Below are 9,652 nucleotides of genomic sequence, written 5' to 3' on the forward strand. Positions count from 1 at the left end.
AAATGGTGAAGAAGATGAAGGAAAATGAGGAGAAAGATGTGTCTAGAGATCATCAAAAAAGTCAGGGTTAGAAGTGTGGGTCTGGAAAGTTTGGAAGAGGTTATTGAAACAGAAGGTCTAAATGTTCCCACTGAGGGATCTTACATGAAGTGTAGACATTAGAGATTGGAATCGTGAGTGTTGATCTTAGAAGATAAACTGCCCAAGATCATTCTGCAGGGGGGAGACAGAAGCAGAATGTGTCCAGGACCATGTGACCACAAAACCCACATTCTTTTGCCTACATCATGCTGGCTCTTAATGTATTTTTGAAGAAGGAATATGACTTAATAGGGAAAAGAGTGAAGGTTCCCTGAAGACCGGGGAAAGAGGCACATGAGCAGAAAGCCCAACTGTTCCAGGGCATAACAAGGCAGATTCAAAGGCCAGTGTGGTGGACTCAAACCAAGTGCCACTGTTTATGAGTGGGAAGGGGGCCCAGGGTTTGTGAAGCTTGAAGTTTATACAGTGTGGGGGCTATTTTATCTTGAGTTTCCTCTGAAAGCAGAACCCAAGGTAGATACGTGTGTGTGCAGGAGGTCTTTGGGGAGATAATTCCAGGAGGCAGGAATGGGAGGCTGAGAAGGTATAGGAAGTGGAGAAACCCAAAAATGTGTGTTATGGAGGTCACAGCCAGAAACAGCTGGGCTCTATTCCACCTGGGACCTTCTGTGGAGCATAGAGAAGGTGAGTCAGAATTGTCCCCTGGAGAATCAGCTAAGAGAAGAATTTACCATCTTTCAGTGTCTATACTGGTTATGGCATTGTCTTGGGGCATTAACTTCTCCATACTTTAAGGCTGTTCATGTGTGTTTGAATAGTGGGGTCCTTTTCCACCTGCAATGATGAAGCCCCTGGGCAGAAGGCAAAAGAGCCATGATGTGTGTCTGAAGCCCTGGTGTTCTGGGCAAGAGGGAACTTGAAGTCTGCATGGAACTATCCATCCTCAGCAGCTGTGGTTGAAATCAGCGTATGTAAGATCTGATGCACAATCTGCTCCTTGCACTCCTCAGATCCTCTTGTGTCTCATGGGAACTCAGCCTGGGTTAGGTTGTTTGCCTCTCTGGGTGACCTGGATCTTCATCCCAGGGAGTTATAAGCTCTTTTCCCTTCCAGGCTGTGATTGCTGCCCATTCATGTTTGTCACAAAGCAAGGGGGCACCAAGGAATGCCTCAGGGACTCACTGGAGCCCCCTACATGTTTCTTTCTTCCTATTACATAGCAGCAACTCTGGCTTCTTATAATTATTAAGATCTGCTTTGTTTTTTTTTTAGATCTGCTTTTTGACCTCACCATCTACCAGCATGAGTAGTCTGAAATGAAGGGACAGTCCTTGGAGCTTCAGACTGTGTGGAACCCTTACTGTTCCCTGTCTTGGAACCAGAAACTCTGACGCCAAAGAACCTGGATTTGGAGGGACTCAAAGTACAGATTCTGCAAGTTGGAGTGATAGTGAGAGGGACCACAGTGACATCTACTTCTTGGTTCCTGAGCTTGTATATTCTAGCCACTAAGGACACAGAACTATGGATCGGCTACAGGCTCAGCATGTGCTGTTCTACAGCACAGCACTCCAACCTCAGAGGGTGCTGCCTCTAAGCTAGGGTTTTAGGTGGGCTCCGTTGTTTTGGCTTCCTGCTTCGATATGGTATGTGTAGTATCAGTGGGTCAGAGAGCCAAGAGTCCATTCTCATATCTTCATCGTCATAAAATATGTCCCTTGGTCTGACTATGTTACGTGGCATCCCGTGTCAGTGAACCTGCATTTCTCCAGCCTTCAGAGAGTGATGCTGGCAGAGGTGCTTCAGATAATAAAGACAAACCCATATCTAGAGTAGGTGTCAATTCCAGAAAGGACAAAGCACTTCTCCTTTCAGGGGAGAAGGGGTCCAATGTAATCCACCTGCCACAAGAGGTCAATTTGTCTTCTCAACATGTGGCATCACATTGAGATCTCAGCAATGATTTCTGCTCCTGACATTCAGTAATAGCAACAGCTAGATCAGCCTTGGTGACGAGGAGCTCATGCAGTTGGGCCCAGGCACAGCCTCCATCCCTGTGGCATTGGAGAAGCCCCAGAACAGAAAGCAGAAGATGTGCAGAGAATGATGTCAGCATGACAGCTGTCTACTGCAGCTAGAGCTGACATCACTAGTGAAGTGAGGGGATATGACACAGAAGTATCGGATCCAGTGGACTCCTTTAAGATAAAGAAATGAAAACATGTCTTCTGGCAATTAAAAATCAAAGTCGCCACTTGAACACATTGCTAGACGCTGGAAAGTTTTCCAAGAGTGAAAGATGCTGATGATGATGCTGGGATGGGCACAGGGTACGGTTGGAGGAGGGCTTCCCATCCTGGTTCAGGTGCTTGTTAAGCATCAAGGATCCCATCTGGAAAAGCCTTTGGAAGAAGCTGTGGGAACCTGGCAAAATGCCAGTCTTGCTTGTTGCTCTGGAGGTTGCTAGTGCTTTCCTGGCTTAGCATCAGAGACTATCAGAGGTAGGTGGGACTGTAGGGACAGCCCAGGCTAATCCCTATTCTACAGATGAGGATCCTGAGGCCTGGCGTTCGCAAGGGCAGCCCAAGGTCATTCAGACAGTTGACAGAGGCAGGTTAGCACACTGTGGCTTAAGGTTAAAGTTGGGGATCTTAAGGCAAAATTTCTTGGTAGACTCCACTTATATTTTTTAATTACAGTATAAGCACACGCTCAGTAAAAGCCTGGCCTGTGTCCTTGCTGCAGCATAAAGGAGAGGGCCAAGGAACACTTGGGCAGACTTTGTGCTAGTGGTCACTTGACGCCTTCCTCACTTCTCTACCCCAGTGTCCTGAGGGAATCTAACTAGACGGTGCGTTTGCTGCACATCTATTGCTGTGTTCCTCTTATAAAAATTGTGTAAGATGATTTTTGTTTTTGTTTTCCTTAAGATGATGCTTTGGTTGTTTGCATGCTGGGAAGTCATAAAACCATCTTTTCTTCTGCCTTCTCTTTTAAAATCCTAGAAAGTAACCTATTTTCCACCTGAGATAGATTGATCTATCAATCTGTTTGCCCATCCATCTACTCATCCATTTCCTTTCCTTCCTGCCTTCCCTCCCTCCCTCCCTCCCTCCATCCCTCCCTCCCTCCTTCCCTCCCTCCTCCCCTGTTTCTCTCCCTGTCTCTCTCTCCTCTACCTCCCCTCTCTGTCTTTCTCTTAGTTAAACTCCTATAAAAGTAAGATAGCGGCTTAAGAGGAGGGGCCCTTCCTGAAATAGGAGAATGTTCTCTAATGAGGATGACTTGCTCAGAGGTGTGTTCTGTTCCCTGGCTATTGAAACAAGGCAAGGTGTTAGGAATGACAACAGGTCCTTGGCCATCACTTATCTTACTAGAGAGAGCTCCTCCCTTCATCCCTCTGGGAGACTTGTTTCTCCCAGGTCCTTACCATGTGCTGGCTATAACCTGGTAGAGTCCAACACACTGTCACTCTGATTTTGCATAGTCCAAGCTGATGGAGCAGGAGCCAAGGAGCTCCAGAGATAAAGGACACCAAGATAGAGGAAGCAGGTATCTCTTGGGTGTTTTTTTCAACAAAGAGCCAAAAAGCATGAGAGACATGGTAGAAATGCCCGTAAATCAACAGTCAGCTCTCTTCTCCTGCTGACACATCTCCACCCTGTGTTGGAGCCCACTGAACCTTATACTTCTTTGTAATTATTATGATCCTGGTAACTATGTGTTCAAGGTTGGCAGAGTTTCAGCCCCACGCAGTAGGTGCTCAGTAAGTATTATGCTGACTAACTGACCGATTGATGGAATGAATGAACGAAGTCACTTTATTCAAGCGCCACATCTTAGCCTAAGACCCTCCTTCTCTCCCCCATCTCCATCCTCACTCTCAGAGATCTTGAAGAAACCATCTGGGAGGGAAGCTCGGGAAGGAAGGTCAGCCAGCATTGGCAGCCTGTCATCTTCCTGGTTCGCCCCTCTCCAGGGCTCACGCTCACTCTTGCTCCTCCCCTGCTTCCTTCTTCCCTCCCTCCCTCCACTCCTCCCCCATCCCTCTGGAGGCCCCAGACTCAAACTGCTGGGAAGTCTCTTCAAACAGGATTGAAATTGCTTTAAATATTAGAGGATTAGGGGAAGACAAACAGACCTGGGGAAGGTCTGTGTTTGGGGGATTAGGATTAGATCTCCTCTGCTGTCCAAGCATTAGCAGAGGCTGTGCCGCCTGCCTCCAGCTCTGTCCTCTGGAGCCTGGGCAGCTCAGGGTTAGGCCTCCAGGGCAGTCCACATCCTTGGGCTGATCTTTGCACAGAGCTCCATATTGAGAACTTTCAGAGTGAGCCCCAGCTGTGTAGCCATGCTGTTCCCTCCCTGAGTCCTGCTCTCCAGGCAACCACCACCAATTGAGTTAGCCTGAAATAAACACTATTTTCCACCACTGCCTGTAACCTTTGCCAGTGGTACCCACTGACCATACATGGGCTGGGTACTCTACCTTGAACTAGATATTGGTAATGAGGAAAGAGAAGCCCTGTGGCCAGGCAAAAAAAGGTAAATCCAATATATGACAGGAGTTTGGATGCATACATTAATGTCTGTTTGCTTAACTAAGCAGTCAAATGTATCATGCTTCATATCATGGCTAAAGCTCCCTACTGGCTATCATTGAATATCTATCAAAGTAGATTTTATCACTAATTAGAGTCTTCAAATCTTAGAGTTTGAATAGACTGGAGAGGTAAGCCTCCCCTAGAGCATCCCTGATGGGTTATTACCCCTTCTTTTCTGGAACCTCTTGGGTGACAGGCAGCAAGATGGCCCATGTCATGGATGTCCAGTCTGAAATGTTAGAAAACCTCTGGTATTGAAAATGTTCCTCTTTCTAGCAGTAGCTATAGTGATCTCAATTCTTCTCCTAGAATTAAGTATACAGATATAAATCTCAACTTGGAATTTGAAGGGCAGAGAGACAAATTTCTTAAACAGAGCACAAAATGAATTCATCATCAATTTAGAAGTCACCACATTTGGCTACATTAACATTATGAATCTGATCATCCCAAAACTCCATTAAAGTGTGGAATGCAAACCACATGCTAGGGTAAGATAGTTGATACACATACATCTGAGAAAGCACTCCAACTCATCCTGCATCAAAAACTCTTCCAAATGATGAGAACAAAAAGAGACAACCCAATCAAAATGGGTAAAAGATGTGATCAGTCCTATAAACAGCCAGTAAACATGGGGAAAAGAGCTCAACCTCATTAATAACCAGGTAAATGCAAATTGAAACCATGTTGGGCTATTACTACATACTCATCATGTTGGCAAGAAATGGGAATGTGACAATAGCAAATACGCAAGAACATGAGGTGCAGGGTTATCCTTGCTAGTGGGGCCATAAATAGGAATAACCAGTTTGAAAAACGCTGTTCAGTGTGATCTGATTAGGAAATTCCCCAGACCTCACCTTCCTAATCTTATACCCTATGGGAGCATATGTGCACAAGTGATGCTGTTCATAGCAGCCTTATCAGCTTACTGGTTCCAGATTGGAAATAGCCCAAATATTCACCACTATTCAGTTGGATTAATAAATTACAGTATATTCACACAAGGGAAGTAACATACACAACAAAAATGGAAAAACCAAAACTACAAAAAACAGCATGGATAAATCTTGAAAAACTACAATGTTGAGTAGAACCTTTTGGTACATCACACATCTCCAAGTACATAAACTTCAGAAATAGGCAAAAGTAAACTATATTGTTCTGGGTACATACGTAGGCGATAATGAAATTAAAATTTAAATGAAATAAAAAAAACTGATAGCCATAGAAGACAGAGTTCTAAGGACAGTGGTTTCCTCTGAGGGTGGGAAGCAGGGGTGGTTGTGAAGAAGTAGGAAATGGAGGGGCTGGAAGGAGGTAGCTGGCACTGCTGTAGATCTTGATCTGGTTGGTGGATGCACTAGTTTTCTTTCATGATTGGTTAAACTATAATTTACTTTCCATACTTTTATGCATGCGTATCATATTTCACAATTTAAAAATGTTTTTAAAAATATAATTCTAATTTAGGGGTACCTGGGTGGCTCATTTGGTTAAGCATCCGGCTCTATTTTGGCTCAGGGCATGAACTCAGGGTTGTGAGATCGAGTCCCACTTTGAGCTCTGTGTGAGCATGGAACCTCCTTAAGATTCTCTCTTTCCTAGGGTACCTGGGTGGCTCAGTCAGTTAAGCATCTGCCCTTGACTCAGGTCATGATCCTGGAGTCCTAAGATCAAGCCCCACATCCACCTCCCTGCTCATTGGGGAGTCTGCTTCTCCCTTGCCCTCTGTGCACTCTCTTTCTTTCAAACAAATAAATAAAATCTTAAAAAAAAAAAAAGAAATATTTATCTCTTCCTCTTCCCCTCTCCCTACTGTCCATGCACCCTGTCTCTCTCAAAATAAATAAATAAATAAATAGATTCTAATTTTAACAGCTGTAATCCCACTGAAATGTTTTCTTTTCTGGGCCAAATACATTATTTCCCTCAATAAATGTGATTTGAAAGCTTCTGTCACCCTAGAGAGCTTATTATTTCTACCCATGTATCTATGTATCTATCTACCTACCTATTTATCTATCTATCATCCATCCATTTATACAATGACTGTTACCTTCATTAGGGGTGACAGAAGGTAGGAGAGGTGGGGAAAACCCAAATAAGAGTAAGTACAAGTCCAATTTGTACTTTATAAGGTTCAAATGAGGACAGATGCCATCAATAAAATAAACAAACCATTAAATAATAAACAAACCATTAAATATACAAACCATTAGTATGAGAACAGAAGTGTCTACACATTCATAATTTCTTAATTTCTTATCCTTGATGATAATTAGTCCATTGACAGACATTAGTTGGGGTAAGCTGCAAACAGGTGCCAACAGGCAAAATCAACTGCAGAGACGCGAGCTGGCGGAGGAGCCTGCCCAGACCTGGAGGAAGAGTGCCATCTCATCATCTCACCAGATGTGGCCACTGTCTTCCTTGGAGGCGTGGCTTTGTCGCCTCGGGGAATGAGATGGAGCTCCAGACCTCTCCATGCCGAGTGGTCTGGCTGGGCCTTGAGGCAGACCTCTGGTCCCAACACTAGAGGTACCTCCAGAGACTTCCCAGCGGGGATGTATTTAGGTGCAACCAGTCATATCTTCCCCTCCTTTCCTACTGAACACCCCAGGGAAGTGATCGAGCTTGGGGGAAAGTGAGGTCTTGCTGGATCACTTGCAAATGTTCACTAGCAGCGCTTACCTGGCAGTGTGAAATCCCCCAGATGGCCTGGGTAGTGAGAGGGAGGTAAAGGGCACAGGTGAGGCTCAGCAGCAGACAGCCCCTGGGAATGGGAGCTGAAATGCAAATCCCCTATCACCCACCAGCTCTCAGGCTCTGGAGACAGAGACACCTGTGTCTCATCAATGACAACATCTGTCTACCTAGAGCTTCACTCCGGGTCTTTATTTACCATTATTATGACATCAGACTATCCAGTTTTCACCATGCATGTAGCTCTCCTGGGGCCAGGGCTTATCAGCCAGTGTGCCTGCAGTCAGATGAAGGAGAAAGTCTATCAAGGGGCTAAGTCCCTTGACATTGGCTGTGGGCCCTGCCTAGGAACTGCCTTCTGAATCGTGCTGATGGAAGTGTAAATGGATCTAGGCCGGTTGGGAAATTTAATTCTGCTTTTCAGCAAAACACGCAAAGCTTGTTGTTGCATATTTTCAGTTGAGAAGGTGCATCTCAAGTGGGAAATACAGGTGTCTCTTGGGATTACAGCACCTTCCTCACAAATAGAAGGCAGTGCAATCGGTACAGGCATGGAGATTCAAATCGAGGCCTACCAAACACTGAGCAGGCTCTTTCTTCAGACTGTCCCCCTCCCTTGCTCCTCCTCCCTCCACCCTCTCCCTGAAAAGTGCTTCTGGAGACAGACGTTTGCTAAGGTGGGAGGTCTGGGGAGACGGGTAATTTGCTCCGAGGGTGACATGGGTTGGGGTAGGTGTCTCCTGTACCACCGGGGGCCAAGTCTGCCCTGCATGACAGGGCTGAGCCCTCCGAGCCAGGGGCTCAGGAATCACGTTTAGAGGCTGTTTGTGTCTTCAGCTGACGTAGATCGAGTACTTGCTACGGCGCTGCGTCCTTCAGACTATTCATTTCATGTCTGACAATTTCCCGGTTCCTTCTCATGGAACTGTGGCATTTTGGGAATGGGAAAAGGCCTGATAAACCCTCTTATCCCTTTTATTCCTTTTACTGAGAGTCAGCAGGGAAACATGTTTTACCTTACGCTACTGAACTGGTTCTTAGCAAATTAGGATTGAACTCTGTTTTCTTGACTTCAAATTTTGTATTCACTCCATCACAATCTAGTTGAGAGGCTGTCTTTGTGTGTCTTTGGGAATGGACAGTTATACAGTCTCAAGCATTTGGCAGAAAGGCACAGCCAGGCAGGCAGAATGACTTGCCCAAGGTCACTCGGAAGATTGGCATCTTTATCTGGGTACTTTCTGGCCAACTCCATTGCCGTTCAGCCGGCGGTCTTCTTGGGCCAGAGTTTTCCCTCTTGTTCCCTCGTTCACCTTCTCCTCTTTGCATTTTGCCATAATCTTCTCTTTTCACATGGAAGGTTCCAAGTCATACGATGGAAATAACCACCCATCCACCCACCCGGGCCTCCCAGCACCGTGGCCAGGACAAATGTCTGCTTTGGAGATGGGATCTGGAGTTGAGGAATAATAATAAATTGAGAGCAGAACAGGACTGAGCATTGCACACACCTCCCCATCTGCTCTCGAACAGGCTGCTGGATTTGCCTGAGATCAGGTCTCTGTTTCTGATCTGACAACAGATGCCCGAGCCATAAATAACTGTGTGTTTTTCCCCTGAACTTTCGCTGCCATCTCCCGATGTCTTGTGTCACATTGTGTTCTGGGGAGAGGTGCAGTGGAGCATGCCGCCACCTCCTTGTCCTCCCTCTCCTTCTCCTCTGAGCCCTGCCCCCCCCCCCCAATGGGTGCCACACTGGTATTGCTGGGAGCTCCTGTGGAGGCTGGGGCCAAAGGGACCCAGGGGTGCCGGCCCTACTCTCCATTCACTCGGCTCAACCTTGGCCCCTCTGGAGGAGACTGAAGTTATCGTTTGTTCGCACGGGCAGGGATCATCTGTGTGAGGTCATGCTGAAGCCACTGGAAGAGTTCTCACTTGGCATTTGGCAGAAACAAAGGAGGTAGAAGGGAGACTTTTGCAGGCAGCCCGGCCAGCCCCAGAACCCCTGGGGTAACAGATGCCCTAACGTGACACCAAGCCTCCAGTCCCCAAGGAGTGACACTAATGTGTAAGGAAGTCTCTCCTCCAGCCCCTCAGGGCATCACTAAATGATTTTGTTTTCCACCCTTAGTGGTGCAGCAGCCACCTCCTCTGTCCCCACCTCCCTCCCCACGCTCTCTGACTGCATCTGGTTCATCTAGAAATCCAGAGGAGTTACCCTTGGTACAGATCAGGATGGAACATTCTATAATCAACAAAACCTGCAGCTTAGCTCTTTCAGCTTGTCTTAGTGACAGATG

The 9,652-nt window shown here is 46.3% G+C and overlaps 2 long non-coding RNA genes across 4 annotated transcripts in view; one reads left to right on the plus strand and one right to left on the minus strand.

The window, feature by feature from the left end:
* LOC112671301 (uncharacterized) overlaps positions 1–6,655 on the plus strand; it is a 144,315-nt gene extending 137,660 nt beyond the window's left edge. The window contains exon 4 of one of the 2 annotated variants that reach the window (XR_003143533.3): positions 1,315–6,655. This is a non-coding gene — a long non-coding RNA (uncharacterized LOC112671301). The remainder of the gene's footprint in view (positions 1–1,314) is intronic. The other variant, XR_007410682.1, reaches the window with a different exon arrangement.
* LOC112671300 (uncharacterized) overlaps positions 1–7,525 on the minus strand; it is a 43,271-nt gene extending 35,746 nt beyond the window's left edge. Inside the window, exon 1 of one of the 2 annotated variants that reach the window (XR_003143530.3) lies at positions 7,341–7,525. This is a non-coding gene — a long non-coding RNA (uncharacterized LOC112671300). The remainder of the gene's footprint in view (positions 1–7,340) is intronic. The other variant, XR_003143531.3, reaches the window with a different exon arrangement.
* Positions 7,526–9,652: the final 2,127 nt, after the last annotated feature.

Source organism: Canis lupus, chromosome 5, assembly GCF_003254725.2.
Source record: "Canis lupus dingo isolate Sandy chromosome 5, ASM325472v2, whole genome shotgun sequence".
Classification (NCBI taxonomy): domain Eukaryota; kingdom Metazoa; phylum Chordata; class Mammalia; order Carnivora; family Canidae; genus Canis; species Canis lupus.